The following is an 8,992-nucleotide window of genomic DNA, read 5'->3' as shown; positions in this document are numbered from 1 at the left end:
AACACAAATTTCTATGGTCGTCATGTTATTTTATGTTCCTTGTTGTGTCTATTTTCCTATTCAACTAAAGATATATATATCTTGAACAACTTTCTTCGAATAAAACAAATATTAAAGAATTTCGTTTCTTGATATTAGTATTCATATCAATAATGTTGAACTTAATACTAAAATTATTCATATCAATAATGGTGAACTTAATACTATAACTATTCATATCAATGATGGTGAACTTAATACTAAAATTTGCGGTAAAAGGGATGATTTTACTTTTTAGATGGAGACGCCCACGTGTCAATATCAAATAATGTTTACATATCACAATTGGTTTGGTTTGCTCGTATTTGTAACAATGTTTCGGATTTTCACGAAAGAAATCTTTATAGTTTGTTCAGTCGTTACAAGAAACTCATTATAAAATAAAGACATACTTATAAACGATTAGTACGTGCTGGTATCCCCATCCTATATTTTATAGCAATATTCTTCACAAAGCACGGAATGCTAAATGCTCACCAAATAAGTTGACTAAACAATGATATGATTGTGATATTGTCAAATCGTTGAAGGTAGTATTTTAAATATCACCATTGATTCCCTCATTTACAAAAAACTAACATACTATATTTAAAAGCAGTCTTTGGCATGATATGGGTTGTGCCCTTAGTGCCCTTATTGTATAGTAGTGTACCGTGGATCTCAATCCCGTATGGAAAGAATTGGGATTGATTTTGCATACGATGAGGACATACCTTTTTGTAGGTTTAAACTGGTTTGGAGCTGGCGTGTCAGTTATCTGGTAGTAGTCCCTTATTTGTATTTTTGTGTAACGTTAAATCAGTTTCTTTATTTCTGTTTTAACAAGGGACTCAGACCTTTTTGAACAGATTTTTTCGGTATGTTTAATTGAGTATTTTTTCAACGGTGGCCAGTTTATAAAAGAGAGGGTTTTGATCACTCCAAAGTACTTTAAGCCGCCGCATTTTTGCGCCTGTCTCATGTCAGAAATTACCGACCTATGTATGTCTTGGTCCTTCTTCGTTTCAAATTTCGGTTTGTTTTTGTGTTTAAATTGAGCATTTGATCTTTACTGAATTTTGAAATTGTGTTGTTCATGTCAGCTGAAATTTGTGTAGTCCTTACATATTTTGTTGGTTATTCCCTCTTTAAAACATCCATTATTCTTGTTCTACACATCTGTATTTTCGACTAAAAAACTTTTAAAAAAAGATAGCCGACGCAATAATTTTTTTCGCTTTTAACCTATAATTTTCTGCATTTCATTCAGGAAATAACACTCGGCACGCATTTTCGAACGCCACTAAATTGCCAGTATTTGGCCAATCGGGAGGCAGATATGCGATCAGGTGACTTGCGTTTCCATGGAGGAGCGTCTTTAAGGTCAAAGGGTAAAAGCGGAACTATACTGACTGCGTCGGAAAAAAAAACACATTATGAAGTCAACAATTTATTGTACACCAAGCTGTACCAATCACCAAGTAGTTAATAAGCACACTCAAAGTGTCTCATCTTCAGCGTCCGTTACTGAACAGGACTTCAATTTTAGAGACCTGCCGGTGTCACACCCATTTGCTGGAAGAAATGTTAACACAGAACACGTGGTCCGATTGTCTCAGTAACAACCTTCGGGTACTAGGTTTAATACCCTGCTGTTATTAATCAGAATATAATATTTCCTTCCAGGAAATAATTGATAATGTAGGAACCGAATGTTTTTTTTTTATAATAATGCAAGTCCAATGTTTTCAAAGTATCTTTAACTCAGTATCGACACATCAATAAATTATAAAATGTTTGAATTATTTGAAAATATAGGTATAAAGGAATAATCAAATATCTGCATGTAATAAAATGTGTTAAAAACTGTAAATAAAATGCATATGTCTAGAATAGCACAAGAGTTCCAAATAATAGATTATATGAGTTTAATCGAAAATTTTAATATTTATGTTAGAAGTACGCGCGTATGAATATTAGTATAGCTCGAATGTCGGACATTTTATTTAAATATTTAGCGAAAACTAAAACTCAAAATAAAAAATACGTTTCGAAAATGCCGTGGTAACCCCGCCGAGATGAAAATGAACTACTGGGTAGGTTGCAGCTGGTCCCAAACTTGCATTATACACAGGTACAACAATATAATTGCCTCGATATACTCCAAGAGTAATCAAGGGAACCAAGGTTATAGCGGTAATCAAAAAAATGTAATCCAGAGACAAAGACCAGACATGGAAAACCGACCTATATAAAGTGACTAAATTAATACATACAAAGGGCGATCAAGGAGGGAACCAAGGTTATAGCGGTAATCAAAAGAATGTAATCCAGGGAAAAAGACCAGACATGAATACAGACATACACAACAAAGACCATAAAGTAACTAAAATCATACATACAAAGTAACAAAAGCAAATGAGGAACTCGGACTCCACTAGGGTAAGCGTTCTCTGCTTTTCTAGAAACACCCGCCGAGTTGCTCATAAAAAGTCAAGTCAGGGGTAGACAAACGAGGAAAGGAAAACTATGACCCGTTGAATAAATCAGTTTTCATGGTGCTGATGGATACACAATAAGGATCCACGAGTTCATGATGACGACCATAAAACTTCTGTAGTGATGACTTCAATCTTGTAGCAACATAACCCTGTTCCAAAAGCCTATTTATTAGAGTTCTAGCACGATTCAAAAAGTCTGCGTAGTTTCGGCAAGCTCTGGCATGAAGTACACATCACTACATTAATACCTATTATCACAGATATATTCGACCTTGTATGGTTTCAGAGGAGTTTCATCTGAAAGCAATTGGTCTCTTCCTTTAGTAGTATAGATGTTTAAATCGTTGTAGAATAGACAGGGACAACAGACACATACAACAAAAAGTACACAAGGGAACCAAGGCATTGAAAACAGACATGCAAAACAAAGAACATCAAAGAACCGAAATTATACGTGCAAAATAACAAAAGTACATGAGCAACTCGGACTCCACTAAAAACTGGAAAGATGGACCTGGTGAGCGTTCTCTAATTTTGTCTAGTTGACAATACTGTATAGTTTAGTCATGGGTTTTCTCTTACCATCGATGTCTTGGTGAAGGTCGAGATTTGAGGCTTATTTAATGATGTCTGTATGTCCTTTAACTGAAGTTCTTTGTGGTAGATGTTATTTATAAAATTTCCGATACTAATATTGATTAAAGACAACACGTCAACATATACTCATTATTTATATCTAAAGACGTCATAATACAAGAAATGTATTAACGAATTTCATTTTTATCAAATGATTAAACTTGTTTGGCTACACATCTATAACATTATATATGATTGAGTGTGTCTACTCTCAATGTTTGTTGGTATGTGATCTCACGATTATATTTATAGATTATTCATGCTTGTAATGTCATGAAACTAGGTACAAATTAGGGATATTAAAATTCTGTTTAATTGTCATAAATGCTACAAAAACCACTAAATCAATTATTGCCACATAAGTTATGCTAAATATCTTTCCAATGTGAGTTTTCCTTGTTATAATGAAGAACTGGTTGACTCTTCTTACAGCAATGTCGTTTGTAGCTACATATGATGTTCGTTTTGGGGATGTCGATATCCATCTTGTGTAGAAATGTTTCAGTTCGAAGACATATCTTAAGACAATGTATCACGTAAAACATTTTACATTAAAAACGGAACCGTACCACATTTTTTCCAGATATTCACTTTTATGATTTTTATTATTGTGGAATAATATTAGCTAATGAGTTAGAGCTCTAACAAAACAGTGTATATCAGTGATGTCTATAATTTATCTGACATGGAGTTTTGTGAATTGGATTTCCAGTTTATTGATGAATATTCTATTGCAGTTTACGGTTTCCCCAACAAGAATTTTTCAATTCCAACTGATATTGTTACATTTGAAGGTCAGCCTTTGCTTGATGTTGTAAAATTTTGCACTTTAAAATGTTTAAAACATTTTATAGAATATATGAATAGATATGGTTTACTTATCCATGGAACGTAATTAGTGTATTAAAAACGATAATTGTTTAAGATTGTTGTCCTATATTGACCATCAACAAAAACCACTGATTACAATAACCAAATATCCTGCAATTGTTTATGGCTATTGAGTTGGTGTTGACATTTTAAATAATTTTGACAAATTCTATAGCTATAGCAGCGTTTATGAAAAATAAAAACAGGGTTTCAGTTTCGATCTTGCTGTCAGTTTTAGCTTTTTCAGACGGTTGCACTGCACTTTCTTTTTCAATAACAGACAATTTACCCTATATTTCTTATCATGAATTCGAAGGAATCCTGGTTCAGAGAACAAGGAAACCAGATTTTACTGAATGTGTAGTATATGCACTGCTATCCACAATGAAAGCTGCATTTCACATATCCGTTCTTCACACAATGACGCTGTGTATTCAGAGGTCGACTGCAATATTTACTTTCTGTGAAAAGCAAAATCTATTTAAAAACAAAATTTCGGATAATTTGGTCAATAATTATTGCAATCGTTTCTTTAACAGTGTTTTGCTTTGTATTTAAAGAAGAAATTGTAAAATACAAAGACTACAACAATATTTTTGTGATATTTCAATGCCTACTATATCTAGTTGTGAAGCCTACATATACTACATTACTATGATTGTTATTATTGTCTCTACTGTATATTTATGTTGTAAGTTGACATGTGTAGAAGGAGAAACAGGCGTTCCCTTGGATTAGTTATAATCATTTATATAACATTCATGGTTTCGGAGGCAATAAACATTTATTCTCGTATGTCATGGATGAGTGAGAGAGAAACAGACATATTTCTGGACAATGAATATATGAGTTACATATCATATCGGAATGAAAAACTGTTGTATTCGAATGATTCGGTACTTCATTTCCTCGATGTTGGATATAGCACGATTTTTTTTATCTATCTTGTGATGGGGAGCCAAGCCAAATACGACAACTTATTCATGAACAAATCTCATCAATGACCATTTCTTCTTGTTTTTGTAAAGTGTAGACGTAAGAACAGATGGTATTGTGGAAGCGCTTAAAATCTTGGGGCTACGATATTAAGTCATTTTAGGTTCAATACTTTATTTTGAAAAAAACAATCGGTATGAAACAGGAAAAATGCCCTGTAATAAAAATATAAATATTATAGCACAAATTACAAATTTACATTTTACGCTTTAAATATTGTAACAAACATATAAAGCAAATACAATGAAAAAAAAAATACAAAAATCACTTCACATGACGTTCGAATATTAAGTAAAAATTACGGCAAATAACAAATTCCTTTCATCTCAAAATCACCTGGTTATGCATAAATAAGTCAATCAATCAATATGTTCATATTAATCCGATGTGCCAAGAAATATTATTAAAACATATAACGGGTATGTTCCGTAAATTAACATTGATTGTTGGTGCTTTCCGCCTGAGCAACACTATTAGGTTATATTCAGGCAACCGTAAATTAACAAACATATCTGGAAATTATTTAAAAAAATAAAGATAACTATATGTGTATTGTGTATTGTACGGTTCATTTGCGATCAGCAAATGACCAAATATCTATAATTTTCGTGACTTTGAAAATCGTACAAATCATAAAAAATACAATAAGATATATACAAAAATATCTACCTCACATATCGTGCAAGTGGCACGGATATTTAAGTACATCTAGAGATCATTAAATGCATCTATATCTTTCACAAGCACAAGTGTTCATCCTGTATAACAAAAATAATTATTAGAAACCTCTGCTAATACATATTTGAGGAGAATCAACATGTAGTAACAAAAATACACTTTGAAATATAAATTCAAGATATTTAAATCCCGTATTTATTAGTCTATTTACCCTTAAAACAAAATTACAAGATTCTCTCATGCAAATGTCTCGCCTAGTATATGTACGCGGTCAACCGTTATTGCTTTGTTGTTTTAATGAAAAGTTTGGCTAAGAAATGGTCATTTATATTATTGAAAAATAAACGTTACTATTCAGTTATACCTAAATCATATTTTATTTTATTTAAACGGTTATAATATTTAGACATTCATTCTCACGCGTAAACCGACATTCATGAAACTTTCATACCGGATAAAAATATTAATTTAAAGGATTTTTAACAAAATTAGGCAATAAATTGAGCATGCAAATATAACAAACCTTACTAAGTCATCATGCTGAATACAGTTACTGATTAGAAAAGTTTCCAAGATATATTATTTCCAACCAAGACCTCTGTCAAATTCTTATAGGTGTTGTCAAGTCGGAAACTGAATGGTGAGTGCCTCACGAACAATACTATTTACCCGCCAGAATAAAGTGTGCGGTTCAACCAAGCATAGAACGGAAAAGACCGAATCCAACCGAGAAAATACGAAATCTCAAACTGATAGAAAAGAAATACCAGGTTCGAAATGTCTGTCCGTTATGTCGTTTAGGTCTAGGTCAAAACGTTAATTTCCATCTGAAATTAACACACATATAAATTGAAATAGGTTTTCAGGCGGTGTTGCCATAGATGTCACAGCAGTACGTGTTCGAGTCCTGCGGAGGGAACGACCATAAATTTGCATCGCAAATTTGACAAAATCCATCTGGAGAAGTTGTTTGTAATTTCTTCATCCGAAAGCTTTCCCGAGATACTCTTTTACATTTTGACCAGTTTTTATTATGTTTTAAGATCGTAACAACAATGTTGTGGAGATCCTCCTGGGTGTGTCCGGCGGATCTAAGATGGCGACTTTGAGGGAGGTCTGGTTTGCATTTGTAGTCACTGCGATGACCATTCATACGCCTGTTGAAAGGTTGTTCTGTTTCGCCAACGAACTGCATACCACATCGGCACTGGAGAAGGTATATGGTATTTTCGGTTTTGCAAGTCACGTCGCAAAAAATGGCAAATTCCTTTCCAGTGCAGTAGCTTTTGGTATGCAGCACCTGGGTACAGGTCTTACATCTTTTATCTCCACATGGTCGACACTGGCCCGTTGTATTTTGTTTGGGCTCTTACTAGGGCATCTCTTAGGCTCCTAGGTCTACGGAATGCCAGGACCGGGGCCCCAGGAAAGAGCTTGGAGAGCTTGGGATGTTTTTGAATGTCTTCCCAATTTGAATGCAGTAACTGCGAGAGTTTCCCAAAGGCTGGATGGTATGTAAGCACAAAAGGAACCCTTTTGTTCTTTTACTTCGGTTTGTACTCGAGGAGATCTTTACGGCTGATATTGTTAGCACGTTCAAATCCCTGATCTATATCTGTTAATTTATAGCCATGCGATAACAAATGACCACGGAGTTCATCTAGACGTTTGTTGGTGGTATCGTCAGATGAGCAAATACGCCGAATTCGAAGTGCCTGGCTGTATGTTATGCTTGTAGTACAATGTTTTGGATGACAACTATTGGGAGATAAGTATTGGTGACTATCAGTTGGTTTGCTGTGAAGATCCATGGACATTTCCTCGCCATGCAAATTTTTGGTCGTTCCCTCCGCGGGACTCGAACAGGTACCGTTGTGACACCTATGGCAACACCGCCTGCACAAAGTACAGCGCCCTAGACCACTTGGCCTGCTAGGCTTTATAAAATATAGCTTTGGCTGGCCAAGTCATTCCTCCTCGTAGGATTAATCTAGGGCTGTAACTTAGTACACGATGTATGGTAGTATGGGACAGTTCATTTAAGTGTTATTATGTAGGATAGATGATCAAATTAATGATGCATGTCACAACAAATCAATATTACACAAACATCTCAGAATGTGACGACTCTATTCGCTACACTGCTCCATCGGATCAAATTGATACAGGAAAGATATATAAACGTACAGAAAGATCTGAAAAATTCTTAACGATGTTAGAACTGTCAAATTTGCGATGCAAGCGGTCTATGGCGCTGTGACATCTATGGCAACACCGCCTGCACAAAGTCCAGCGGTACGAGTTCGAGTCCCGCGGGGGAACGACCAAACATTTGCATCGCAAATTTGACAGTTCTAACATCGTTGGGAATTTTGATCAAAGTATTAACAGGACAGACAAAGTCACATATGCTGGAACTGTTACAGACTGTCATGCCCTAATGTAATTTCTGGCAAAACTGACAAATCATCTTCGACTTACGATCTCCTTCGAACTTTATTGAAATATATGTCATCATTCCTTGAGCACTACACTGAAGAAACTCATTCCGGACAAGAGACTGGTCAAAAGTCGTAAGTCAAACAATAACTATTTATGAAGAAAACAAATGGAAATTATTGGTACAACAACGATCTGACCTTTGGCGATATTTCAAAATCCACCATTCTTTAACAGAACACAGATTGATTAGACTGTTCCAAACACCATTGCAAACGCAATGAACTTATGGTATTGATTTATCTAGGGTCGCTAGCTATTATAAGTGGACAATGCTCTCTTTGTGACCGATTTACTGACGACATAGTCAAACATTCCATACTTCATTCATCGCTTATGAATGATAGAAATTAAATGTTTTACGGCATTGTAGACTTACTTCTAGTACAAGATTCAGTTCATTTATTTAACCAAGATGATGATGACATTCTTATAACATTCCTTGGTGGCATTACCAAATTTGCTAATGAACTAGACTCCGACATATGGTACCAGCTAATGCTATGCGTCGCAGGTCACATTTATAAATTGTACACGAACTTCAGGAAAGTTATTTTTGAGTTAAGATTCAATACTAGTATTTAACATTCAATTTCATGTAAATGTATCATACTCAATATGTGCTGTATACCTAAAATTTTATATTATCTACTGTTTTTAATACAGTATTATTTACATGGTATAAAAGGTATTGCATCAGTTTGTGAATATAATTATGTGTGTGTGGTTTTCTATTTTGTCAAATGATTTTGTATTATATTTGTGATTTTTTTTTCTTGTTTTGTAAATCTTCA

At 34.3% G+C, this 8,992-nt stretch overlaps 1 long non-coding RNA gene across 1 annotated transcript; it reads right to left on the bottom strand.

Annotated features, from left to right (window-relative positions):
• Positions 1 to 5,040: 5,040 nt before the first annotated feature.
• On the bottom strand, positions 5,041 to 6,453 carry LOC148630262 (uncharacterized). The gene is made up of 3 exons (XR_015919375.1): positions 6,223 to 6,453; positions 5,691 to 5,779; positions 5,041 to 5,176 (listed from the first exon to the last, which is right to left on the bottom strand). It is a non-coding gene; the product is annotated as an uncharacterized LOC148630262 (long non-coding RNA).
• Between the last annotated feature and the right edge of the window lie 2,539 nt (positions 6,454 to 8,992).

The sequence above is a fragment of the Perna viridis genome, chromosome 1 (assembly GCF_037379345.1).
Source record: "Perna viridis isolate PV_CMFRI_1.1 ecotype Kerala chromosome 1, ASM3737934v1, whole genome shotgun sequence".
NCBI lineage: Eukaryota > Metazoa > Mollusca > Bivalvia > Mytilida > Mytilidae > Perna > Perna viridis.
The sequence above is the reverse complement of the archived record's forward strand: the minus strand, read 5'-3'. Positions and strand labels throughout refer to the sequence as shown.